The 26719-nt window shown below is 47.1% G+C and overlaps 1 protein-coding gene across 6 annotated transcripts in view; it reads left to right on the forward strand.

Annotated features, from left to right (window-relative positions):
* The window catches only part of TBC1D22A (TBC1 domain family member 22A), a 314445-nt gene that overhangs the window by 252978 nt on the left and 34748 nt on the right, over window positions 1–26719 (forward strand). The gene's annotated exons all lie outside the window — the stretch shown is intronic.

Raw genomic sequence — 26719 nt, forward strand, 5'->3', positions numbered from 1 at the left:
TTGGGAGGCGCGGAGGGCATCCACAGGATTCCCTGCCACGGCTACCCGGATCTAGGAGGGCCGAGCTTACCTGGGGTCGCCGACTTCCCTGACACTCCCCTGACTCTTCCACGGAGCAGCTGTCCCCCTGGGGCGGCGAGGAGACCCCTGGCCCCTGGATGGACTCGACCTCAGATCTCACTGGTGTCTCTGCTCTCACCCCGGCCCACTTCTTCACCTGGTTGTTTTTATCCAGTTTTAAAGCTTGTTCTGGATAGGTGATGGCAAAGCTTTTTGGGGCTTTTTTTTTTTTTTTAATTGGGTGGCACTATTCCTGCAGGCCTCCCTGCCTGCGTTGGCCCGCCTGACACCAGCCCGCTTTAAAGCCTCCTGCTAACCTCCTTCCAGGAGTGTAGAAGCAAAGGAAGGCCATTGGAAGGCGAATCCCAGTGCCATTCTTCCAGGTGTTATTTTATTTTTAAAAAATTTTATCTATTTATTTATTTTTTAAAATTTTATTTATTTTTGGCTGCGTTGGGTCTTCATTGCTGTGCCCGGGCTTTCTCTAGTTGCGGTGAGCAGGGGCTACTCTTTGTTGCGGCGCGCAGGCTTCTCATTGCTGTGGCTTCTCTTGTTGTGGAGCACGGGCTCTAGGCACGTGGGCTTCAGTAGTTGTGGCATGCGGGCTCAGTAGTTGTGGCGCACGGGCTTAGTTGCTCCGTGGCATGTGGGATCTTCCCGGACCAGGGCTCAAACCCGTGTCCCCTGCATTGGCAGGTGGATTCTTAACCACTGCGCCACCAGGGAAGCCCCCCAGGTGTTGTTTTAAATGAATAAATCCTGCCTCCTCTTTCATTCATTCTAGTGATGAAGAGGTGAGACTCGGGGGAGAGAGGGCCTGCAGAGATGGGCACAGACATACACAGGGTAGACGGGGCCTTTCTCCCTCCTGAGAGGCTTCCCTTTGTGTGACCGCAGTGAACTCTGGACACGGTTGGCGCACAGAGGGCCAAGGAGCCAGCTGAGAGGCCCTCGGGGTTGCTGCCACAAGGCCAGGCCTGTCCCGCGCTGTCCTGTCCAGCCCAGGATGGGAGGGAGGTTTGCGTGCATCCTCAGGGGTCAGGCCAGAACAGGCAGAGATGCTGGGCTGGAGCCAGGGCCTCAGGAAGGAACGGTGGCCGTTTATGCAGTAACTCGGAAGAAACAGACGAAAACCATGCACACGCGCACACAGCCGCGCTCTGCTCAGCATTTGACCAGCCTTGAGGCTCTACTGGGTCTGCCTTTGAAGGTGGCGGGAGGGGAGAGGCACCTGCCGGTCTCGTCTCCCTGGAGCACACTTGTCCATCTGTCTGTCTGTCCATCCATTCATATTTGACGCTCTGAGCGCTTGTGTGGGTATTTGGACCCGTCCGAGTGCTCGTGCCGGACACGAAAAGACAAACGAGAACACCTTGTGCCTTGGGGGCCTTCAGGTGCGTGGGGGACAGAGGGTAGGTGCTCCTTCCCCACAGCCAGTAGAAGGTGCTAGGCAGGGACTGCCAGGGTGGGTGGCTCAGCCGTCCAGGCCGCAGGCAGGCTCTGGTCTCCTGGCTCTTGTTTTCTCAGCTGGCCAGCAGTGGGGGAGCTTGTGGGCAGAGGTCTGGGTGCCAGGCTGCAGGGGCAGTACCTGCTGTGTGCCACCACCACCTCGGGCGAGGCATTCCGTGCGTGGCCCGCCATCGGGGAGAGGACCCTGTCCCCCCAGGCCCCCTGTTCCCCTCTGCCAGCATCTCTGGGGGTGAAGCAGACATCACGCTGGGCCGTCAGGAGGGCCAGCCTCGCCCGGGCACTGCGCCCCTTCCCCGGAAGCGTGTACAGCAGGACACGAGACGTTGAAGGTGAAAGGCCTCCCCTGTGTCTCACGGGGCTTGAACATAGGGTCTTTGCTGGGCTTCAGTGATCCCGAATCATGTCATCAGGTGGAATCTGCAGGGTGGTATGTACATACCTGTGACGTCTCTCAAACCCTGGGGCCAGAAACTCCAGTGGTTGCTCTATTCATGGACTCGTGTTGCAGTAAAATGGGGTAATTGTTGAATATCTGTGGAAATGGGCATGATTGTGTCCTCTTTAATGAGCTAACAATTTCATGCCGAAATCTCAGCAGCGCTATTGTTTAGAATAAAAGGAGACGTGCACGTGAGGCCAGGGCTCAGATTGTGGTGTGAACAATGCCGGCAGCCTCTTTATTGGACCCATTAATTAATTCCCCATCAGCCAGTTTCCCTGGGAATGAACTGGAAAAATAATTAAAATGATACATGGGGTAAGGAGTTTAGATATTCAAAAGGTGAAGGCGAGAATTAGTTTAATACATAATTAGACATATTATTTGTGACTGTACATTTTTTTAAGCGTGTTTCACTGAGGCAGTGGGGTCCTATTTTTAGTCCTGGATGGCTCATAAACACCATTTGGGACTGTTTTTCAACTCATGAAGGCTCATAAATTTTCTTAATGACATTAAGTGGCTAATTATATTATACATTGTTAAAATAACTCCAACTGCAAAATCAAATAATACAACAAAAGTTGCAAAAGCAAGTTTTTAAAGGAGTTAATTTGACTAAATTACCAAGTGAAATTCTGGGTGTTTGCACCAAATTGAAAGAGTTTCAGCAAAGAATCTCCAGGTTCGCGTGATTTGAGTTGTAAATTTGACGAACCTCCCTCGCCAGCCTGCTGTTGATGTGAGTGGTCCAGGTGGGAGGTCCCCCCCGCCAGGTCCTAGCTGACCGCCGCGTCCACAGTTCTCGTGAGCAGCCTAACCCCACACAACGTTCACTTCCGCTGTCCCGTCTCTCAGCCCAGGTTGCAGTGCTGTGTGTGTCAGGCTCCGTGGGTAGCTGTCGAGTCCGCCCCTTGAATGGTGCAGACGCGTTTGAGTTCCACCAGCCCTAAACTCCTGTCAGCATCGTCCCCTTCCTCAAGAGCCACCGCTGGGAGGAACCAAAGCTGCCCTGACTGCCCCAGCGCCGTCCACCCAAGTGGTTCCCTGTGATTCCCTATTATTGTGAATTACAGGCTGAAGACGGCCCAGCAATTCCATTTCTGGGAATCTTAGGATATAAACATTTCTTAAAGTTATCGATGTTAAGTTTGAACCCTATACTGAGGCTTTGTTGTTTTTGTTTTTTTTTTAATGGGCAACTTCAGACTCATTTTAGAAGCCAGTCTCCTGAATGATTGGGGGAATGACCATAAACTATAAATGAAAGAAAATAAAAACCCCTCAACGAAGAGCCCACGGTGGCAGCCACCATCGTAAGCACTGGTGTTACACCTTGGCTTGTGTGGCCGTCGGTAACTGCGCCGGGAGCCGGGCCCCGCCTGCGTCGTCAGTGGGTCCTCCTGAGGCTCAGGGCCGGCCCGGCGCTGCCCCGAGGTCTCCCAGCCACGAAGCTGCTGTGGGTCGGCTCGTTGAACCTGGTCTTCCCGCTGGACTTCACGAGGCCATGGCCGTGCCTGTGGCCCTCGGTCAGTCCCTGCTGGTCCTTGGCTGCTTTTCGGTGGCAGTGCAGGACCGCTCTCCTCCTCACTCCACGTGGAATGCTGGGCGCCCCTGGTCTTCCCTAGGCCTTCCCCTCTCGGGGGTCAGCTGCACCCCACTGTTAGTCATTGCTTTCATAGTCAGAGTTAAAATGGGAAACCCTTAGCTCAGGGTTGGAGGGAAAGGGTTCCACCCTGCCATTTCCATTCTTTCCTTTTAAATGAAACTCTGTCCATTAACCATCCTGTGATTTGATCTGTCAACCCAGAAACACTTGCTAATGCTTTATAGCCGTGGCTTGTCGAAGTTCTGGGAAAGAGGAAAACAAATAAGCGAGTCCTAGTAAATGAAAGTTATGTCCTCATTTGAATTTCCAAGTCCAGAGAGCCCGTAGGATGCGGACGTCAGTCTTTCCCTCCTTGCTGGGGAGGAACGTAGGAACGTGTGCTCGCTGTGTGTCACGCGGGGCTCTGATGAGACGTGAGCGGCGTGTTTGGCTGGGCTCAGCCTTCCTCCCCTGAGACCGGCTGCCTCTTTGGGTTGCAAATTACACACTGAGCTCAGTGCTGGAGCCGCGCTGCGTTCCCGCGGTCTGTAAGAGCATTGCATGAAGCATCACGTTCCCAGGTGGGTGAGCACGGCGTGGGTGCTCAGAGACCTCTGCGTGTGCTTGCTCGTGGAAGGCCCACCGAGGCGGAGGCGTGCGGGAGTGGGGGGCCGCGCTGAGCTCTGGGGACAGGAGGGAAGCGGGGGCAGAGCCTGGAGAGGCTGCCCAGGGGCGGGGCAGGGGAGAGAGGCTGCCCAGCTGTGCAGCTGCCGGAGGGACTGAAGCTCAGGGTCCCTCGGGCAGGCCCCCGCTTCTCCCCAGTGGCCCCTCTGCCTGGTTCACTGCTCTCCAGCACAAGGCTACTGTGTGATTCTGAAAATAAGCCCACGGAGCTTCTCATCACGGCCGTCTTGGCTCCAGCAGTGCGGTGCCTGATCCCACACTTGGCTGGAAGCGACCCGCCAAGTTGGCTCAGCAGGGTGGCGTTTGCACCGGTTTCAGATGTCGGGACCCTCGTTTCTCTGCACCTGCAGCGCTTTGCTGGACCCCATTAGTGCTCCTGCTGTTCTGTGGAGGCACCGTCTTCACGCGTGCCACACACACACTAGCTGGGAGTCCTGGAGGGTGGGACCGGCCGGCTGGGCTCTGTTCGCCACCCCCGCTGCACAGGGCCCGGCACGCCGGCATCCGCAGAGGGCTGTGTGGGAGGTGGGGGGGGCCTGGCACCCCCGATCTGATTTACCTGGTGTCTTGCAGGGCACACCTGTAAACACCTGCCAGACCTTGTTTCGGGGGAGGGTAACGCGGCCCCGTCTCCCAGTCCTCGCTGCTGTGCCTCTTGGGGCTACAGCTCATGTCTGGTTCAGCAGAGCAAGCTCTGTCCTGCCAGCTGGGGGCCGGGGCCGCCCTCCCGGCGTGAAGGACGGTTGGCTCCAGGCAGCTTCTTGGTCCTGGGGTCAGATTTGAATGTAAAACTGAAAAGTTCTAAATTTATTAAAGCCTTTCTTTGGGGGCTGGAAATATGCCATAGATTTTCTATCCCTCTCAATTCTCTCTTAAAATTTAATGCTGCCATAAAAATGATGGATAACAAATTATTCCAGGAAAAATGATACTGAAAGACTCTTCTAACTGTTGAAGCAGAAATGTAGACTTGGCGAGGAAATATATGTGACCCAGAAAACTCACAAGGAAATAGGAAATCATGTACTTTGTGGAAACCACAACTGCATAATGTTGTTCCAGGCTGAGGAAAACAATTTTTATTCAAGGTATTGAAGTACTGAGTCTATTTTGTGCCGTTGGCACCTTTATTAACATAGTAACATCATGCCTTTCTGGAGTTCATCGAGTAGCCTTTCCTACTTGGAACATCACAGAATCCCAGCAAATGAGCAGGAAAGACCAAACTTTAAGGCTTAAAGTCAGAAAGTTCCCATGTGACAGCCTGTGTCCATTACTCTCTCGAACCTTCCTTGGCCCCCTCAGTGCATCCTCCCAGAGAGTTCTGCCCACACGGTTCTGAACTGTGTGAGGCTGTGATTAAAGCCACGGATGGCGGGGCTTAGGACTGCCCCACCCCGACACAGTGATGGTGGCGGGAAGGCGACCTGACAACCAGACCGCAGGCCGGCAGGAAGGAGGAGGAGTTGTGTACAGACCAGACAGGCACTCAGACCCCACCGCAGTCTGAGGAGAGTTAGTGCGGGGCACACCGCCCTTTGTTCCTTGGTAGGCCTTGGGAACATCATTCCATGGTAGGTTTTTTTAAAGAACATAGTATTAAAAGACAGCGATTCAGACTTGACTTCCTGACTGTTTCACACCAGAGCAGTGGGGGTGGTGGTGCTGATGGTGTCGTGGTGCCGATGCCCTAGTACCTCCCAGACCAGGCATCCGGGCCAGGGTGTGGCTTAAATGGAGCCCCAGGTAGCCGCTGGCTGAGATGGCCCCGACTGGCGCTCGTGGTCACATTTGTATTCCCCTGACATGTGTCGCCACGTCTATTAGGAGAACTTAGGGAAAGGCCTGGCCAGTATCAGTGATTTCCAGTTGGAAGTGTCACCGTGACAACTCCGGAGGTGCTGGAAGCAGGCACTTGGTTAATTCTGAGTCTTGACCCTTCCCAGGCAACTCCACAATCTTTCCTCTGGAGAGAAATAGGCTCATTTGGGAAATGTCTCTCATTGTTCCTAAGCTACATCCACTCAAGTGAATAATTTACTTTTTTCTATAGGTTTGGAAGAAGAGGTGCACACAACCTGTCTAATACTGTCTCTTTGCACGTTGTAATGTTAGCTTCTTTAAGCTGCTCTTTCATAGCCGGTTTCTCAGGGGAGAGGCAGGACCCTATAAATGGTGCTGCCTCAGTTCTGTTGTCCTCTTGGTCCCGTAAATCTCAGAAACTCCATGCCACCTGGGCAGCTGTCCCACTACCTTCCTGCCTAATCACCTTCCCTGGCACCTCTCTTGCCCGTCAGATAAAGCCCAGAAGCCTCAGGCTGGCTGTTAGGGATCTTTACCATGCAGCCCCATCCTACACTCCCGGTCCCGTTCATCAAGACTCTGGGGAACATCTCCTCCAGGTTAGGCCTGGGCCAGCCGGGGGTAGCGGGAAAGCACAGACGCGAGTGAGACGCAGCCCTTGCCACCGTAGCGCTCACCGCCTGCTGGAGAAATTAGACTGAAGAGAGGGGGACAGTGAAGAGCCCAGGTGCAAAGCCAGGAGCTCCGGGGGGGCTCCGATCCCTATATCACTTCCTGGGTGGGTCCGAGGCAGCCCTACAGCACGCTGAGCTTTACATATGGCGCATCACACGATCCTCAGGTCACCCAGAAACGCTGACAGACTCTCCAAAGCAGACTTGTAAGTGCATGCAAGCTTGCAGGAAAGCAGGGTCATCCCAGAGGCCCAAGTGAAAATAGATGGGAGGGGGAGGGGTTTTTTGCCAGTCTTTAGGCCTGGGTTTGAACAAACACTTGGAACAAGAGGTCGACCGTGTGCCCCTCACAGGTAGGGAATGCAGAGCTAAGGCACTTAGGTAACGCCATACTGAAAGGCTATACTCTTGGGCAAAGGATGAACTAGAAGGAAAAAAATCCATTTGCCAGCCTGGGAGACAACTGGGTGTACCTCTGTCTCAGCCTGGGCTGTCAGGTGGGGGTGAGGGAAGGGATGTTCCTCCCTGTTAACTTTTTACTCAGGGCCACGTTTAGCATTTGAATTGACAAGAACTGAGCAATTAGCATAGAAAGATATTAAAGGCTATTAATATCAGTGGAGCGCCTCACATAATTATACCTGGAGACTTTAATTCTTCTGTCTCAGTGATTGATAAAATAGGCCAAAAATCAGTAAAGATAAAGGAGATACAGAAATATCATCAAGCAACTTGCTTGAGCTCATTAATAATCCAACAACTAGGGATATCCAGCCACATTCTTTTCAAGTACACAGTGACCAATAACCACAATAGTTTATTTCCTGGGCCATAAAACAACTCTGAAAATGTAAAAGGATTGAAATTATACAGGGGATGTTATCCAACTGTAATAGGATTAAGTTAGAAATCAATAAGAATGATGTCTACAATTCTCCAAATTTTTGAGAATTAGGCAGCACACCACTAAAAAAAACCCTTGAGTCAAAGAAATCAGAGGGAAATCAGATAATATTTTAAACTGAATGAATAATAAAAATGTAACATTTGAATTTGTAGTATGCAGCTAAAGCAGTGCTTGGAGAGCTAACATATTCCTATAAATGCATACATCAGAAAAGAAGAAAGATTTAAAATCAGTAATTTTAGTTTCCACCTTCAGAAGATAGAAAAGGAAGAGGAAATTAATTCCCAAGGAAGCAGAAGGAAGGAAATAACAATGAAAAGGGCAAAAATCAATAAAATAGAAAATGGGCAAGCAGTAGAGGGAATCAACAAAATCAAAAGTTAGTTTAATAAAAAGTTTAGTAACACTGAAAGATCTCCAGCTAGGCTAATCAAGACCAAAAAAAAAAGAAACAAAACAGAGAGAGGAAAAAAAAAAAAGGACCAGTATCATGAATAAAGAGGGGCCATCACTACAGATCCTACAGATATTTAAAACTTAGCAAGGGAATATTATTCACAACTTGTAACAGTCAGTCAAGTTAACAACATAGAGGAAAAGGACAGATTCCTAAAGGATACAAATGATCAAACTTTGCACATGAAGAAATAAGAAGTCTGAAAAGCCCCGTATTCATTTAAGAAATGCCTTTCATAATTAAGAACCTTTCTATAGTGACAACTGCAGGCACAAATGACTTCACTGGTGAACTTTCAAATACTTAAGGAAGAAATAATACCAATCTTACACAAATTCAGAGCATAGAGGAAGAGAGGACACTTCTCAGCTCTTTTTATTAGTCAGCCTAACTGAGATACCAAAATGAGACAAGGATGTTATAATAAAATAAAATTATAAACCAATACCTTAATTAACAAAGTTGCAGAAATCTTTGACAGAGCATTAGCAAATTGAATCAAGTAAATTATAAAAATAACAGTACATCACTATCAAGGGGATTTATCTCAGGCATGCAAGGTTGGTTTAACATTCAAAAATAAATCAATGTAATTGATCCCAGTAACAGAATAAGGGGGGAAACTATAAGATCATGTCAAAAGATGCAGAAAAAGCATTTGATAATTCAACACCCACTCATGAAGAGAACTCTCAGTAAACTGGAAATAGAAGGAAGCTTCCTCGATGATAAAAGGCATCCAGAAACCCTACAGCTTACATCACATTTAATGGTAAAGTTATCAGATGCTTTCCCCCTAAGTTGAGAACAAGGCAGAGATATTTGCTCTCACCTCTTCTATTCAATATTATACTTGAAGGTCTAGCCAGGACAATCAGGAATGAAAATGAAATAAAAATTATAATATGATTAGAAAGTAAAAAGTTAAACTGTCCTTATTGATTACATATGTAGAAAATCCTAGAGTCTGACGAAAAAAAAAAAGAAGAACAACAAGAACTAATAAAGATGCTGGATACAGGTTAATATGCAAAAATCAATTGTATATCTATATATTAGCAATGAAAAATTAGAAGATGAAATTCAGAGACCAGTATCATTTATACTAACATGAAATTCATAAAAATACTTACATACAATTTTAACTAAAGATACTTAAGATTTTTACACTAAAAATTGCAAAGCATTGCTCAGAGAAGTTGAAATACTTGGTGAGATATATACCATGTTTATAAGTTGAAAGACTTAATATTAAGATATTAATTCTCCACAAATTGATCTGTAGAGTCAATGCACTCCAAATCATATTCTACCAAGCTTTTTTGTAGAAACTAACAAGTTTATTCTAAAATGTATATGGAAATACAAAGGACCTAAGATTGCAAAACTTACATTTTGTTAAAGAAGAACCAAGATGGAGGGCTTAAAGTCTTGATTTCAAGATGTACCATAAAGCGGCAGTAATCAAGACAGTGTGATGTTGACATAAGACTAAATAGTAGAATAATGGAACCAGGTGAAGTCCAGAATAGTTAAGAGGCACACAGGGAGGAAGTATTTATCATACACATATTTTACAAAGGACTCCTATCCAGGGTATATAAAAATTCCTGTAGCTCAATATTACAAAGAGAAATAGCTCAATTAAAAAATGGACAGATGACTCAGACATTTCACAAAAATAGATGAATAGCCAATAAACACTTGAAAAAGTACTCAACATCATGAGTCATCAGAGAAATGCAAAGTAGACCACAGTGAGAGACCACTATGCACTCACCAGGATGGCTAAAATTAAAAGAATTGAGAGTGCTAAACATTGGCAAGTATGTGAAATCTTATATATGGCTGGTGGAATGTCAAATGGTAATGCCCCTCGGGAAAACTGGCAATCTCTTATAAAACTAAGCATACATCTGCCCTCTGATCCAAGAGCTCCATTCCCAGGTCTCTACACAAGAGAAATGAACATTTATGTTCACACACACACACACACACACACACACACACACACACCCCTTGTAGGAGAGTGATCAGAGCAGCTTTATTCATATTAGCCCAAACTGGAAACAGCTCAAACACCTATCAGCAGGGGATGGGTAAACAAATTCATACAGTGTGATGCTTTTCAGCGACAGTGGAATGAATCTCAAAGACACTGTGTTTGCCCGCGAAAGCCAAACGAACACCAGAGTGCGTACCGTGTGAGTTCATTTATATGAGGTTTTGGAACTGGCGAAATGGATCAGCAGTGAGAGGGCTCGCAGCCGTGGGTTCCCTGTGCCTCCCCTGCAGGGTACCTGGGAAGGGTGCGTTCTGTATTCATAGGGATGTTGTTGATTCCGCTGGCGCATTTACTTGTCGAAACTCATCGGGCAGCATTCTTAGGTTCCTGTATTTCTCCTTATGTAAATTCTACATCAGAAAAAGCTAATAAAAATTTAAAAATACTGGCTAGACATACTCAATTAAAAAAAAACTGTCCCCCAAACCATACAACAAAACAAAAACGGAGTCAAAACATGAACCCAGAGTAAGTGGAACACCGAAGTCATATTTTTTAAGTCTTTTGAGCTTGAGCTTCAATTTTGAGGCCTTACCGAGTGCTTGGGACAGAAGGAAACGTTCACCACAAGCAGTGAGGCGAAGGGGAGAGCCCTCTGAACAAATCAGTCACCTCCAAAGGGCTCTGTCCTCAGGGTCAGGCTGCTTAGCCATAGCTCCCGCCCTGCCCCAGGACCCTCGTGCCAAGCTCTGTGTGAGTGTGTGTGTGTGTGTGTGTGTGTGTGTGCGTGTGCGCGCCTGTTACCAGGGAGGGTTTAAGGACCCTCTGCGTAAGTGTGAAAGACAAAATATCACACTTTAGGGAGGACTGGGGATGTAGAGCAGTAAGAACCATCATACACACTGGAGGGGGCGGGCGGGGGGCAGTGTAAACTAGTAAAAAACACTTTAAAAAATCATTTGGCTTTTCCTAGGAAAGTTGAGGAGATGCATTCTTCTCCACCCAGGTATTCCACTCCCGGGTTATACGTACTCAGAGCTGTGCTGTCACTAGCCACGTGTGGCCGTTTAGATGAATATTAGTTAGAATTTAAAGAACTGAAAAATTTAGTTCCCCAGTGCTATAGGCCAGCTTTCTTTCAAGTACTCAGGACCCCGCTGCGGCTGGCAGCTGCCAACTGGACAGCGCAGACGTAAGACGTTCCCATCGTTGCAGAATTCCGCGCGGCACGGTGGTTCTCAAAGTGTGGTCCTTGGGCCAGCATCAGCGGCAGCACTGGGGAGCTCGTCAGCCATGCAGGTCTGCATGGGCCCCGTCCCAAAGGTCCCCTGGATCAGATGTGCTGGGGCGGGGGGGTGGGGCTCTGTGTGATTCCGGAGCCCACAGCGGTTTGAGAACCAGTCATCTAGAGAGACTCTTACAAATGTGCACGAGGATTCCAGCAGTACTGATTTGTAATAGCCAGAAGTGGAGACGAGCCTAAAGACCCATCGGCAGTAGTGTGGATGAAGAAATTGTGGAGTGTCAGCGAGGCACGGAAAGTAATGATGGTCTGCAGCTGCATGAAGCGACAGGCATGTATTTCAGGGACATAGTGTTGAATGAAATAAAAGTCCTCGAGCCATACATACCTTGTGCTACATTTATCTAAAATTCAGATCTAGAAGGAAACAACTGTGGTGCAAAGATAAAGGAAGTCAAGGAAATGATAAACACACAGTTTGGGATACTGTTTACCTTCGAAGGGTTGGAATCTCAAGGAAAGGGCTGGGCTGGCTTTGGAGAAAGTTACCTAGTTAGAGGTTAGTTTTCTTCTTAAACAATGGACAGTAAACCAAAGAATTCTTGTTCTGTTGGTATGCTTTTATTCCCATATATGTAAAAAATATTTGGTATTAACTCAATATTTAGTTAAACAATTTAAAAATAGTAAAATATCAAAGTATTTGGCTGGTCATGAATTGAGTTTTTCCAAAAAGTAAAACTGAGCACCAAAAATATCATTTTAAATACCCACAGATTCAATGAATATTTCGTTCATGTAATCTTAAAGTATATTTGTCAGATTTTGTTTGAATTTTCCTTCTTAACATTTATTCCTCCTTTGGGGACATAAAAGGATTAGAAATAAAATGCTGGGCAAAGCTCTCCCGATCAAACTCAAGCAGAAGCAAAATAGGAATGATAATATTAAGATTAAAAAGACTAAAGGAAATTGTATTGAGTTAATTAAAGACAGCCGTTTTATTATAGCAAAACAATATTAAATATATATGTCCTAAGTCATGGAGATAAGAAAACATAAACCCAGAATCTGTTAGAAAGATTACAGTTGTATTGGAGAACTTTAGTTCTTTCTTATCAGTGTATGAATTATCAAACAGAAAAAAAATAATGGCCAAGGATCTGATCAGTATAATTTTCATGGTCAAATTAATATTTATTCACCAGGAACCCAGAGATGGGAGAATAGCTGGACTCTGTTTAGAAAAGGTCACACCAACACCTGCGTCCATGCACCTGGATACACGTGCATCCTGCATCCACATACATGTGTGCTGGTGAATGTGCAAAGCAAAGGAATCTTCATTTAAACAGTGAAGTTAAAATCGTATTCCAGGTTAAACATTTTCAGCCCACCAGTGCCCACTACACGCCGTGACTCAGTAGCCCGTGTGCAATATCTGATGACCGTGACGTGTCCATTGAGCCCGTGCCCTCCTGTCAGCCGTGTGAGCAGCGCGGGGCCCAGGCCAGGGGGTTGATCAGTGTTCCTTTTCCTGCAAATTAGAAGGGTAGCCCCTAACTGTGTAGAGGGAACATGGGGTCTCTTTGTATTATTTCTTGCAACTGAATGTGGATCTACAGTTATCTCGGTAAAAGGTTCAATGAGAAAACAACAATGTAGGCCCTTGTCCCTCTGTACCGCGAGTATATATGCAGTAATATTTGTACGAGTGGTAATGTTACCCAGCGCCCGCCGAAGGTGAGCCGTCAGCCGGTAGTGACTGACCCGTGAGCTGGTAAGAAAGGCGGGCAGCCAGCAGGGAGGTGAGGACGGGGCTGCAGCAGGTCGAAAGCAGGGCCCAGGAAGGACGCATACAGGGGCTGTTTGTTGTTCTCTTGCCAACAACACAGGTTCTTCCCTGTTGGCCCAGGAACCATCCGAAAGTTAAGCTGGAGAAAATAGAAAATGCTGTATCCACAGGGCCTATCCATTGTAGCATTGTTTGTAATGGTGAAAGGCCCGAAGCCCCACAGATGTCCGTCAGCACAGGGCTGGTTGACACTCCCAGGGGTTGGTGCACCCCACAGGGGTGAGGATGGATGAGGGGGCTTTCTGCGCGTGGCTGAGGGGGTCTTGGCTGTACTGTTTACTGGGAGGGGCAAGGCACAGACAGCCTGCGTGGGTGCCCTCACTTGTTGGTTGGTTGGTTGGTTGGTTGGGAGCATATGAGCAGACACACAGACACACACGGATGGACAGACAGACACACACCTTTTCCTGAGTGCACACGTGTTTACTTATATTACAAACAAAAGTCAGTGAAAGGGTAAACCAGAACCTAGTGGAAAAGGTGCGGTCTTCGTGGGGAGGACGGGTGGTGTGGAGAAACAAGGATGCAGCCTGACTTCTCCAAATGCACCTGGTTTGAGGTTTTTACTGTGGAATCATGTGTTGCTTTTCATAATTGTAAAACCAAACTAAACCTAAACAAGTGGGCCTTAAAAAGCAAGGACAAAATTAAAAGGTAAAAAATGAACCTAACTCTATATTGAGTTGGTGGCCTAATCACACAGAGCAAAATTACTTTGAATAGACTTCTGAGCAATTTGCATGTACAGTCCTAGTAGCATATATTTCAAGCACAAAAAGAATTGCAAAAAAATTTAAAAACTCTACTCAGTAATCATATTGTTAGTAATAACATGAGTGCTATCTTGAAACTATTGTTTATATACACACATTACACATAAATACATACATTAGGGTAAAGCAAATAAGTAATTATGATAATGTTATAGGAACTAAGATTTTTAACCTAAAAGAGAATCAAGCATAAAATCAAAGAAGGAAAAACGCTATAATCTTAAATATGATTTAAGACTCAGTATGAACCTGTGATGTATTCTTCTCTTTAAAAGAAATAAAATCACATCTTCTAGCTTCCTCCCCTGAAAATTATTGGGTCCAGTGATGAACCCAGTGTAAATAAGCACCCTGTGGAGTTTCCATACCATTTCCCGTGAAAAGGAACCAGGGCTCTTAGGAAAAGGCGCAGTCCCAGGCCTAGGGCAGGAAACGTTCAAGATGATTCTGGAGCATCTCATCATAAAGAAGGCAAGTGGCCTCTCAGAGACTTCTGGGGTCACGTCAGAAGCCCAATTTAAAGGGGTCAGAAATGGGAAAATTGGACATCAGGAAGAATTATGAAGGCAGTGGATTAAAATAAACCAAATATGTTAAAGTCTATGAATTCATCATGATTTCTAAATTAAACCCTCACCAGCTCGCCTTTGAAGGTTACTAGGGCATCACCTGATAAACAAAAGGAACGATTCAAGCAAGTATTGTGCTTTTCTGGTAATCAAATAGTTTTTGAGGAGAAGTTATTCCTTACAGAAAAAAAGCGGATATAAATGCAGAGGGAAGGAAAGAATCACATTGTCACCCTAATGACATAACAGCTTAAGGACGCTCACCAATGGCTTTGAAAATCTTCAGAGGTGGCTGGCAGGGAACTTTCTAACGCATGGATCCATCTGGCAAAACCTGGACCCGCTAATCAATCATAGTGTCGTGAAGGAGAGACGCAGAAGCCACGAGCCTCCTGATGGGAAGCATGAAGGGTGCTCTGCTCCATTAATTCCTGCAAAACAGAATGCATCCGACTCCGCCCCAGCTTCAGGGTCTAAGTCCAAGCTCACAGGACATCCTGGGGAAGGGGACACGGGCGCCACTCGCCAGCCAGAGCCCAAGTGGGAAACACCCACAGAACAGGTGACCTGCTTTTCATGGATGACTTGTGATGACGGGGATTCCCTTAGAATATTCCCACAGCATGTGGGCGGCGTGGGGATCGGGTAAGAGATGAAACAGGTTTGGCCACATGTGATCGTTGTGGACCCTGAAGAATGGGTACATGGGCTCCTTTATTCTGTGCTTTCTAGTTTGGGGAGTTTTTGAAAAGTCTTATTACAAAAAGTTTTTAGAAATCACGCCCCGTACACACAACCCTCTCACTCTGAAGGCCTGGCCTGTGGGAGGGAGTTTGGAAGGAGCAAGGCCTGAAAGGATGTAGAGTAGTCCTGTAGTCATGGCGGCAGGGCCATTGGACACGATAAGGGGACAGTCGCATTGTGTCAGACTCTTTCTTATTTCTTAGTTTGCCGCAGTGTCTGTGTAATTTTCCTTGTTTTAGCTTACAGGAAATTCTTTTCTCTGTTGTCAATGTTTTCTGCTACATCTGGGCATTCCCTAGAGAACGGCTATTAGGTGAATGTGGATTCTTTTTGTTCAAATTAGTTTCAAAGCAATAACAGTCCTAGTCACAGCCTTATTTACAAAGGGGCTGATTTAAGTCTTGACTCAAGGTTGGTGGTCTGAGGACGTTCAGTCATTGGGAAGCAACAAGCTTAGTCCGTAACTTGGGACTTGATCGTGGCCTTCATTCATTCACTCGGTATTTTGATCATTTTCCAAATACCTGCTGTGTGTGGAAACACTGCGCTAGCTGCTGAGGGAGACCCAGGCAAAGGGAAGGCAGGTCCTCGTCCCCAGAAGCTCCCAACCCAAGTGGTTCTCAGACTTCACTTTGTGTGACAGCCTCTTGGGAGCTGGTTAAGAATGAAGGGTCCAGGCTTGTGACCGGGAGACTGAGATTCTGCTTCTGCTTCGCTCTGAGAGCGGACGTCTGTTGGTCCATCTGAGCCTCATCCACCCGCCGGGCCCCAAGGCACATCTGATGCCAAGCACTGAGCTGGCGTGAAGGGCACGGGTGACGTGAGGCCCAGCCCCTGCCTGCAGGGAGCTCCACGTCAGCCGGGGGTGTCTGGGGACCAGCCAAGCTCGCGCCCTCTCGTTTCAGACAGTGTCATCCGGTGGAGGGTGTGCGTGGCGCCCGTGGACCTCCACCACCTCCGTCTGCTCCCGCGTACTGCCCTGGCTGAGTAACTTTGGGGAATGCCAGTCAAGGAGATGGAAAAGCTAACACTTGGGCTCAAGTCAATGTCCTTTGTTGCTTTGTTGTAGCGAATGAGCGCTCTTTCCCCTGTCCAGGCAGACACGGGGCCTGCAGGGGCCTACAGGCCACGCGTTCCTCTGCTCTCAGAATCCTCCTCATTCGTTTACTACCAGAATGAGACTTTACAGAGAACTGCTCGTGAGGCCGATGGCCGTGTGGGGGAGTGGACAGAGGCAGGCATCCAGAAACGACCCTTCCGGGAGTGGACTCGTGGCCCTCAGCCCCTCGGGGTCCTGCCCTCGCAGTGCAAACCCTGGAACCTGTCCCGACGTCTGAGGCCTGAGAAGGTGTCTGGCTCAGCCCTCCCTTTCCATCGAGGTGCCTGAGGTTCGTGTGGAGCTAAGCTGTCTGTCCGTCTTTAACAAGTTTCACACTCGTGCTCACCGTGAGATGCGCATCGGGGTGTCGGCCTCATTCTCTGACCCCGTCCGGGCGCAGGGCTTCGTGCTGTGCACCTAGACACGTCACCCTGGCCTTCCCGAACCTGCCCCGAGAGTAGACACGCGCTCTGCGCTCCTGGACGAGCACTTGGCAGCTGAGGCAGCGCCGGAGCTGGGACCAGGTCAGCTGCCCTCTCCAGGAGGGCACAGGGGTCCCCATGGGCCGGTGTCTGCGCAGAGGGGAGGGGTACAGGAGCGGGCTGCACACGCGTGTCCTGGTGTATTGTGGGGACATGGCACTGAGCACGGGGGGGACCCTCGGAGTCAGCCAAGAGAGGCCGCAGGGGAGGCGGCCGGGGAGGTGCGGGCAGAGGCAGGGGCCCTCGAGGCCTTGGGAGCTGGGAGGAGCGTCAGGAGAGAGTCGGGGAGGAGGCCAGGGCTGGAGCTGCGGCGGAGACGGGGGCGGTGGGGGGGCGGAAACCAGCTCCCGAGCACACGCTCACCCCACAGGCAGGGTGTGCCACCTGAGCTCTCCCGGTGCCAGCCTGTGGACGGGCACGTGTGCAGGCCTGCCTGTCCAGCGAAGGGAAGTGCCGCCCCGTCCTCGCAGGGCTGTGGACGAACAATTGGCTTGTTCACCGAGAGCTGCAGCTCACTCACTCACTCTGACCTTTCTGCTCTCTTGGCTCAGTCTGGTCTACAGAGAGAATTGAAGCTTTGAGTTTTTAACTGGTGTGATGTCATTTCTTACTTCAAAGAAAAAATAATCAGGACCCACAGCAGGATCTTCTTCCTTTTAATTTGCCAGGATCATCCTTGACAAACTGTAAACAACAGTAGAGATTATCAGGTTGGACAGGGTAGCAAAAACGCCTGTAAGGCGGTGCCCATAGTCCAGACCGTGATTCATGGTCTCACAAAGATGCCAGGCCATCAGGGATGCAATGTTTAAATCTGGGAAATGGGAGGGGCCGTAAGAAGGACAGCGGAGGTTAGTGACGATGCAGTGCTGGCTCTGGCCCCTGCAGTTCTCCAGAACTTGTATAATTCATGAAGTTTTGACAGAGCAGTATTCAAAGGATGCCTTTGATTTCATCCATAAAAGAGCCAGGCATGTGCAGGCAGTGCAACACTTGTGATGTGAACTTGTGGTGCGAGCCCCCACTCGCCTGATGTCTCTTGGAGGTGACGAGTGGCCCATGCTGCAGGGGGACCGAGTGGCACACAGTCTGCTCCGAGCGCACGTGCTGGGGGAATGTGTGTCTGTCCTGAGGCCCGTGCCAACATATTTAAATCAAAGCCATTGTTTGTTTGGCTCTTAACTGGTTTTCGCTGGTGTGCCTTGTCTGCATTTAAGGATCAACTTCTCCCTTATGGCTCTGTGAGCCGTAGGAGCTTGTTGTTTCTGTTGTTGATTAATTGAATACCTAAACCAATCGTTGGTCATTTAAAAGGACCTAGGAACACAGCACTGGAGAATGCCTTTCAAAATTGAAGATGGATCATGATCTGGGTGATGGTTAATTTTGTGTGTCAACCAGGCTGGGCCACGATACCCAGCTATTTGGTCAAATATTATTCTGGATGTTTCTGTGAAGGTGTTCCTGGATGAGATTAACATTTAAATCAGTGGACTCTGAATAAAGCAGATTGCCCTCCATCACATGGGTGGGCCTCGTCTAATCAGCTGAAGGCCCGAATGAAACAGAGGCCAACCTCCCCTGAGCAGGAAGCAATTCTGCCTCCAGAAGGCCTTTGCAGTTCAACTGCAGCATCAGCTCTTCCCTGGGTCTGCAGCTTGCTGGGCTTCCCCAGCAGATTTTGGACTCTCCAAGCTTCTATATTCAGTCTCTTTATACATATGTATGTGTGTGTGTGTGTGTGTATATACACATATATATGTATATATATAGATACATCATCAACAAAGGAATAAACATTTCTTAGGAATGTAAACAAATATTTCAGTATTCTTTGTTATCTTATGCTTTTTCCAGCTTTAAAATGTTCATTTCAGTTGGGAATTGCTGACACATCAGAGCGACAGCAGGTGGGTCACCTCCCTTTCCCAGACCAGCCCTCCCTGTTGGATGAGCATGCAACCAGTGACTCCTGGAATGAATTGGACTGGCCGTGACCTTTGTCATTTAGCCATTTGGAGTGTTCTCAGACGTGGACAGACACATGCCTGAATTATCTGGCAAGAGATAATAGATCAGTCACTCTGAGGCCGGCTGGATGAGCACCAGCTCATTTATGCCTCAGGATTTGGCTGCATAATGAAATGTGATTTACAGTTCCATTACCAGCCCAGGCCCCAAACATGAGGGCGTTGGTGTGAATTTTAAGATGGCCGTGCTCTGCATTCCTGGTAGGTAATTGTGTCATGCACTGGCCTGGTGATGAATATTTCAAAGGAAATCATAGCAAAGATTTTGCTTGCACAGCTGAAGTTGGTGCACTCGGATCCGCACAAAGAATGGGAAACAATTCCTGTCGTTTGAATGGCCTCAGAAATCCATCTACATAAATACATGTACGTAGGAAAATCTCCTGTGCCAGAAGGCCATTCGGTTTTATTTCAGTGCCAAAAATTATAAGCAAAGTTTAATGATGCGATTAAAGGTGAAAAATTTTTCCTTTTATCACAATTTCTCTATTATAAAAAATAGAAGGAAAGCTGTTTCTTTGCCTGATTGCCTACTTTTTGTACACTTGTACACCGTATGTAAGTCATTTGCATTTAGTTAATCGTGTAGTCATTTCAGACTTTCATTTTGTCATTTTATAAGCAAAACTAGATCCACTGTGGAACCTGACATGCAGTTTGAAGAAAACTCATGTTAGGAGCGCCCGGGTTTATCTTCTGCCTCTGGCCAGCAGCTGGAGGAGAGGGGAGAGGCCGGGTTGCCCCGGGGACAGCTTTTCTGCATTAAGTTCTCATCCTCTGAGCTTCTCTCAAAAATCAAGCCTTCTCTGTAAGAGTGTAAACATGCCAACAGCCCCGCTGGTTTAAGGGCAGAGGAAAGAGTCTCAGAAGAAGGTCAAAGGGAAGACGGAGGGCAGTTAGGGGCTGCCCCCCGCCCCCTGTGCCTGTGGCCCTGGGAGGAGACATGAGCAGGGGTTGCCCAAGGTTGTGGAGGTCAGAATCCACCTGAGGCCACAGTCTGAGTGACAGCGAGGTGGCTGGGGCCAAACAGATGCCCCAGGCTGGGCTGGAGCCACAGGAATTAGTGGTCCCTCACCCAGTGACCCCAGAAAAGACCATTGCAATTTAGTCCCCAGTCTGTTTCTTTTATTTTAATTATAAAAAGCCTTTTTAAAAAAAAAAAAAAACTTTATTGGAGTATAGTTGATTTAAAATGTTGTTAGTTTCTGCTGTACAGCAAAGTGAATCAGTTACACATATACATATATCCACTCTTTTTTAGATTCTTTTCCCATATAGGTCGTTTCAGAGTACTGAGTAGAGTTCCCTGTGCTGTACAGTAGGTTCTTATTAGTTACTTAAATTTTAAAAAGTCTTAAGTATACAGAAAGTGTAGCTAATAATCCAGTGAATGCCTGTGTACTAACTACACAGTTCTGTCAAATCTGACAGTTCGTTTTTCATTTTTGTTTCAGATCATTTATTACTGATTTAAAAATTAAATTTCACATTTGTCATTGAAGCTTCCTTCCTTATTCTCCAGAGGTGACCACTACGTTGAAATTGGTTTTTGTAATTTCTAAACATGCTTTTTTTCATTTTCACCACATACATATATATCTATAAACAATATTTATGATCTTGATGATATTCTGAAACTTTCTATAAACGGCATCACACTTAAATATTCTTTTGTGACCTGCTTCTTGTGTTCAACTTTATATTTTAATGCTTATTCATGTTGATGGATGTAGCTGTATTTCATTTATTTTCACTCTTTATAGCTTCACACTGTATGAATATGTTATAATTTATCCAATCTCCTGTTGAAAGACATGTGAGTTGTTTCTAAGTTTTTTGCAGTTACAAACAGCGCTCAATCCTAACGTTCTTGTACGTGTCTCCTTATACCCTGGTGTAGGAGATGCTCTGTTTAGGACAGGACTTTTCTGGGTTACAGGATGCAAACATCTCGATACTACCAGGCTCTTCACAGCAGTTGCATCCCCCCACCCCTCCGCCCAGCATGCGCAGAATTCCTTTCCGCCCACATCCTCTCCTATACTCTGCAGTCCTCACAATTTCTAGGCTTTGCCCATTTGAAAAACAAGAACTGACATCTTTCTTTTACCTGTCTTGCTCTGCACCTCCCTGGTTACCAGTGAGTATGGGCAGCTTTTCCTATTTTTACTGACCACTCGAGGTCTGTTCACATCCTTGGCCCATTTTTTTAATTAGGTAGTTTGTCTTTTTCTTATTGATTCTTAGGAGGATTAAAAAATATGTGTGTGTGTGTGTGTGTGTGTATGTATATATATACACACATACGCATGTATATATACTGGATACTGGATACAGTCCTTTGTCAGTCATATATGCACTGCAGATATCCTTTGCTAGTCTGTGCCTTATACATTTACCTTAATTATAGTGCCTTTGTCAAACATAAGTTTAAAATTTTTGTGTTGTCAAATTTACTGATTTTTTAAAAAATTGATGCCTATGCTCTTGAGGTTTTGCCTTTGCAGGTTGCTTTGTAATCCACGAATTGGGGCTTACGTATGGCATGAGGTAGGGACCTAATTTTACTTTCTCCATATGGATAGCCAGTTATTTCAGTATCATTTATCAAATAATCCATCCTTCCCCAGCTGGTCTGCCTACCCTGTCTGCCAAAGACAAATACCCACATTACCACGGGCCTGTGCCTGGGGTCTCTGCTCCCCTGGCCCACCTGTCCTAGGCCCAGATCACATGGTCTTCATCAGTCTCACAAAATGTCTTGAGAGTGGATGTAAATCTTCCCCTTATCTGTCCATCTGTGGGCTTGTCTTGCTATTCTTGGCCCTTTGCTCTTCAACATCAACCTTAGAATATGCTTCATGTTCCACAAAAAAACATGGTTGGAATTTTTATTAGAAATACCTTGATTTATAAATTATAATGGAAGGCAATTGACATCTTTCCAGGTTTGAAATTTTTGTCCATTAACCTGGTGTATCTTCCTGTTTATTAGGTTTTCTTTGATGTCTTTCAGAGAACTTGAGCATCTCTCCCACAGCTTATTGCGCTTATTTGGTGTGATGCATTCTTGGGTGCTTCCACCTCTCCCCCAGGGGAAATCCTACAGGGATGGGCCCCACCCACCCAAAGGCTGCCCACCTGCCTGCAGTCCTGGCCTGTCAGGGTGTCCTTTCCTCTCCTCTGTCTGCCCTGGGAGGGGCTCTGAGTGCCGGGGGTCCCCTGCGGTAACGTGGGCATCCATCATCCTGCTGCCTTCTTTTTGGAGCGGGGTTTGGGTTTGCTAGACACAGTTGACTGCAGGTAATAAAAGTCTTAAGACCTGAGATTTCAGATGTCTGATCCGACTGGAATGGGATTGGGGCGTTTAAATGGTCATTTTCAAGTGCATCTGGGGTCTTATGTGAATTGTCTTTTCCTCAGCTAGAGAGATGATTTTATGATTTTTAAAAATGACGTTCGTTATAGGACCGGTGTTCCTCCTTGACCCCCAGAATTCCCCGGCCTCAGAATCCCGAGGGTGAGCATTTTAGGAGGAGACTCTGCTAACAGGCTTGCTCTTCAGAGGTGATGGGCTGCCACGAAGGCAGAAGGGCTGCTTGTCGTCCTGGTGTACCGCTGAGTGGCCTTTCCAGCTCTCTGGCCTCCTTTCCCTCCCAAGTCGTCTGGAGCCTGGGGAGGTGGGAGATAAGGATTTGCAGCCTGGGCCCTGTGCGGTGGCGGCCGGAAGGCCTCGACTGGAGGGTCAGGCACGTCCCTAGAGCCTGCTCTGAAATGGCCGCAGCACTGTGCTTCCAGGGGGTCGGCGCCGCGGTCAGCCAGCACTGGCCCCTGCCCAGGGGGCTTCCCGAAGGCTCATCCTCTTCCCTTGGAGAGCTCTCTGTGTGCTCACCGTCTCCCCCCTGGGCTTGTTTGGAAACGACCGGTCCCCGTGGCTGATTTTGCACCAGTCGGGAAGGTCCCGTTTGCATGTGCCAGATCCCAGAGACGACGGAGACCCCCGTCCTGAGTGGGCACGGGTGGTGGGCCCTGCGACGTGTGGGCGTCCACTGCGGAGAGCCTGCCTCCTAGGCTCGTCCCACCCGGGCAGCCGACGGTGGTGTTTATTGTCAAGGTTAAGCTTCATTAGAGCAGAAGCCCAGTTTCCATTAGGATATGAAATTTTTATTTATTAAATTGCTATTTTAATATAATTTACCAAGTCATCGAAGACAAATAATCCACTTAAGCGAAGCTGTAAAACTCCATTTTCCCCGAACTCTGTGTTCCCGTGAACGCGTGGCTTATACCGAACTCCGCTCGCCAGCTGGGGGGTACCTTATGGGGACGCAGGATTCACAGCCCAACCTCCTGAATTCCGAGTGAGGATGGGTCTCAGGGCTGGCCTGAGGCTGACCTCTGCACTCCCCGGTTAAATAAAGGTTGTTAAGCAAATTAAGAGGCCCCTCCATCACAGGATACAGCGAAGGCTGCTGGTGTATTTTTCAAAAACGTAACTGCAAAGGAAGAGAGACTCTCGTATAGCAGAAATCTCGAGAAAATGTAAATCGAGAGAGAGAAGGGAGCAGCATCCAAGCAGGCCTTCACCCAGGGGCACCTGCCAATTAATTTCCAGGGCCTTCTGCCTGGTTGTAATGAGCCTCAGGCAGGAGACAAACCTGGAGCCTGTCCAGGGACTGAACAGGTGCTGCTGGTCGCCTTTCTTGGCCTTGGCCATGGAAGTTAAGGAAAAAGGAAGGAAAACACCTCCCTTCGGAGTATCTAACCGCAGTCCTGAATTCACATGAGTTTGGAGTCCCAATTCGTATTACTTGTCTTAGAAAATTTCAAGCTGAAAATTTAGTTGAAAGTAGTCTTGGGATAATAGTGCCTTTAGGCTCTGGCAGAAGCAAGCACAAAGTTTTTTTTCCCCAAAGAAAACCATTTTTGATACACGCTTCAAAGAATTCCAACAGATAAAAGTTCCAAGGAACATGTCGACGAAAAATTAATAGTCAATCTAAGAAAGAAATGGAGAATTTTATTCGAGCCAACCTGAGGATAATAACCTGGGAGACAGTCTTTCAGAAAGCTCTGAGGACTATTCCTCCCGTTAGAAGTTAAAGCACAGTTACATACATTTTCGAGAGAAGGAGTAATACTCCATCAAATGACGTATTGACAGTTTACATAGTCCAGATCTGCACGTACAAGGCGAGTAGTAGGTCATCCTGACCCCTTACAGGATTAAGAAATGTTATCTCCTAAGGAGTTACCTTGCTGGCGCCAGGAGAAAGTTGCTCTCTGTGATGGAGCAGGCATGCCCGTGTCCTTTGGGAGGTCTGGTTCATGTGTAGCGTAGGTGCACAGTGCATGCTAAAGAGGGGTAGTGGCCCAGACTGGCAGAGAGGATTTTATGTTAAAACATTTTTTGTCCTGCCTTAAAAATAATTTTATTTCATCAAACATAAGCTCCAAGAGGGGGAAATCACTAAAGTACAAGGAAGCAGGCCACTAAGAGCAAGACTCAGCAGAGAAAACAAGCTACAAGAAAGAGACCTACAAAGACTACAGACTTTAAAGTTATCTGAGAAGTGCTAGAAAATAAGTTTAACATGTTGAAAGTGATAAAAAGGAACATAGTGAATGAAAAAGAAGGAGGAAAGGGAAACTCATAATCTACAAAGCAGGTCTGAGAAAAGAAGCAAGTTTCAAATTTAATAGGTGAGTTAAACAGGAATTGTGATACAGTTGAAGAGATGACTAGTAAATTGGAGGAAAGATTTGAAGAAAGTAATTCTCCCAGACAGACAAAGAGATGGAACATATAAAAAGAGAGGTTAAGTGAAATGGAGAGGAGAATGAAAAGACCTGACACCTGCCTAACCTGGGTTCTGAGAAAATGCAGAGAATGGCAGGGGGCAGATGGATGTTTGATAGGAGATAATGGATGAGAGTTTTCCAAAACTGATGAAAGCAACCCATTCTCAGGATATCTCTAGCAGAATAAATATTATAAGGAAAATGCAAAACATCCAAGACAAAGAGGGTATCTCAAAAGCAGCCAGAAAGAAAAGTTTGATTTCCTACAAGGGAATGACAAATAGATTGATAGCATTAAACAGTGGAGGCTAAAAGATGTCATTTTTAACATCTTTAAAAGTAATAACCAACAGTTCTATCTCTCAAGAATGAGAATGAAGTAAAGACATTTTTAGACGACAACTGAAAGGGTTTACTGCCAAAAGACCTCTCATTAGAGGATCTTCTAAAGGTTGCATTTCAAGAAGGATAATGATTTTTGAAGAAATGTCTAGATGCTGCAAATGCAGCAGAGGTTCAAAGAAAAATAGAATATTATGAGCAACCTTGAAAACTTAGGTGGCAAATTCCTACAAAAAGAAAAGTTTTCAAAAATTTTAAAAAGTCTGAAGTGTTTTATAATCATATGGAAATTGAATCAGGAATACAGACCTTTCCACAAAGAAGACATCATGCCCAGCCCATTTCTAGCCAACTTTCGAAGGACAGATATCCCAGTCTCGTACAGACTCTGAGAAGAGAAGAGGAGGAGGAAAGAGACAAACACAACCTTCGTGATTAAAGTAGACAAGGATGGTTCTAGAAGGGAACATGAGAGGCCAGTTTTCTGTAAGTGTGAGAGCAGCAATCCTAAATGAAAGATCAGCAAACAGGGCCCAGCTGTGATTAAAAACTATAACGTACTGTGACCAAATTGAGCTTACCGGGAATGCAAGGTTGGTTAAACATTAAAGAAACTCTGATACTAATGTAATTCACCACATTCACATATTAAAGGAAAACAATCTCATTGTCTCAGTTGATTCAGGAAAAGCATCTGATGAAATTCTGTAACCATCCATAAGAACTCTAGTAAATTAGGAATAGGAGGGCACTGTCCTAACGTGCTACGCGTTATCTACACAAAGTTCTAGTGCAAAACAGCTTGCTTCTCCGGCGCGAAATGTGCAAAGCAGCGGGCAGGAAGCAGAAGGCAAGGATGCCGCCGCGCTGCGGCACTTCTGCTCAGCGTGTCGACGCCAGTTCAGCCAGCACAGGGCAGCGAGATGCAGAAGCGCACTCCCGTCTCTGGCTTTTCTCCTCGGCGCCCTCTAACACTCCAGGCAGTGTCACCTGCCAGTGACGTCCGTGTGGCTAAACCCAGTGGTCAGTCACCTCCCCGGGCTCGTGTTACCTGACCCTCTGGCAGCACCTCACACTCTCCTGTGACTCCTCCCATCTCCCTGCTCATTCCCGCTAGGCCCTCAGTGTAAACTTGTGGCCTGGACCGTGGGGCCATCCTCTTGCACTTGTAACACGGAAGAGCCAATTCTGATTACATGTTGCATCTGTTTCTTTTACTTTAACCTTTGCTTTCCGCTGCTTTTGTTCACTGAAAGGATACTGTCTCTACGTAATGGCCTGCCTCGGGGAACCCCGCCCCCTGAATGTTAAACCAAAGCGCCTTTGTTCAGGGAAACATCCGAACCCTGTTCCACCTGTGGATGGCTGGCTACAAGAAAGAAGAAATCAACACATCCCCTCCCTGAGGCTGGCCATTATTCCAGGTGGTATTTGCAAAACTTAGGGCCTCTTCACTTTACTTCTCATCTCCTCCCCCTCTCTGTGCTATAAAAGAAACTGGCATCCAAACCCCCGATAAGGTGGTTTTACAAAGACACTAGTCTGCCATCTCCTCGGTCTGTTGGCTTTCCAAATAAAGTCATATTCCTCGTCTCCGATGTATTGGCCTGTCGTGCGGCGAGCAGAGCCAGCTTGGACTCGGTAACGCACCCTGGACGCATCTGTCCCACTGCCTGCCTGACGGCTCCCCTCG

This window comes from Balaenoptera borealis (genome assembly GCF_965194805.1).
Source record: "Balaenoptera borealis genome assembly, chromosome: 13".
NCBI lineage: Eukaryota > Metazoa > Chordata > Mammalia > Artiodactyla > Balaenopteridae > Balaenoptera > Balaenoptera borealis.